This window comes from Capsicum annuum, chromosome 9, assembly GCF_002878395.1.
Source record: "Capsicum annuum cultivar UCD-10X-F1 chromosome 9, UCD10Xv1.1, whole genome shotgun sequence".
Lineage (NCBI taxonomy): Eukaryota > Viridiplantae > Streptophyta > Magnoliopsida > Solanales > Solanaceae > Capsicum > Capsicum annuum.
In genome coordinates this window covers 27,516,145-27,517,552 of record NC_061119.1, presented here as the reverse complement: position 1 = coordinate 27,517,552, position 1,408 = coordinate 27,516,145, and positions in this window count along the sequence as shown.

Sequence of the window (1,408 nt, the reverse complement as noted above, 5' to 3'; positions counted from 1 at the left end):
TCATTTTTCCCAAACTTTATTTTTGTTTATCCTCTCATTTTTATTTTCTCAAGTTTTTTAATTCTTTGCTTTTTTCTTGATCTTTACTTTTTTTTCTTTCCTTTTTTTCTCAATTTTTTTTATTTCTCTATTTTGTTTGATTGCATTTTTTTTTTCTCAACTTCTATTATATTTTGCTAATAAATAAAAAATTGGATAATCCACAAATGTATCTTCTTTTTCTGACATCAAAGTAAATTTAAGGGCATGAATTGTTGTTACGAAGTTCTTTGAAAATTCTTGAGATAAGTCATGTCGCTAAGGTGAAAGTTGTAGAATATCTCATAAATAAAGACATAATGTGATAGTGTCAACTCTTGCCCGTGTGGCATAATTTATTAGTTGAAAGTCCTTGAGTTAAGTCTTGCCTCTAAGGCAAGAGTTGTAGAACATCCCATAAATGAAAACTAACGTGGTAGTGTCAACTCTTGCCCGTGGGGCATAATTTGTAGTTTGAAAGTCTTTAAGCTAAGTCTTGTCTCAAAGGCAAGAGTTGTAGAACATCTCATAAATGAAGACATAACGTGGTAGTGTCAACTCTTGCCTATGGGGCATAATTTGTAGTTTGAAAGTTCTTAAGCTAAGTGTTGCCTATAAGACAATAGTTGTAGAACATCTCATAAATGAAAATATAACGTGGTAGAGTCAACTCTTACTCGTGGGGCATAATTTGTAGTTTGAAAGTCCTTGAGCTAATTAAGTCTTGCCTCTAAGGCAAGAGTTGTAGAACATCTCATAAATGAAAACATAACGTGGCAGTGTCAACTCTTGCCCGTGGGACATAATTTGTAGTTTGAAAGTCTTTGAGCTAACTCTTGCCTCTAAGGCAAGAGTTGTAGAACGTCTAATAAATGAAAACATAACGTAGTAGAGTCAACTCTTTTCCGTGGGGCATAATTTGTAGTTTGAAAGTCCTTGAGCTAATTAAGTTCCGTCTCTAAGGTAATAGTTGTAGCACATCTCATAAATGAAAACATAACATGGTAAAGTCAACTCTTGCTCGTGGGGTATAATTTGCAATTTGAAAGTCCTTGAGTCAATTTTTGCCTCTAAGGCAAGAGTTGTAGAACATCTCATAAATGAAAACATAATGTGGTAGAGTCAACTCTTGCCCGTGGGACATAATTTGTTGTTTGAAAGTCCTTGAGCTAAGTCTTAACTCTAAGGCAATAGTTTTAGAACATCTCATAAATAAAAATATAACGTGGTAGAGTCAACTCTTTCCCATGGATAGGGCTGGCAACGGAACCGAAACTTTTCGTTCTGTTCTGATAATGACGTTTTCGATTGATTTCCGGTACCGGTAATGACACGGTCCGATTGGTTTCGGTTTACCAGTACCCAATGGTCCGGAATACGATACCGGTCC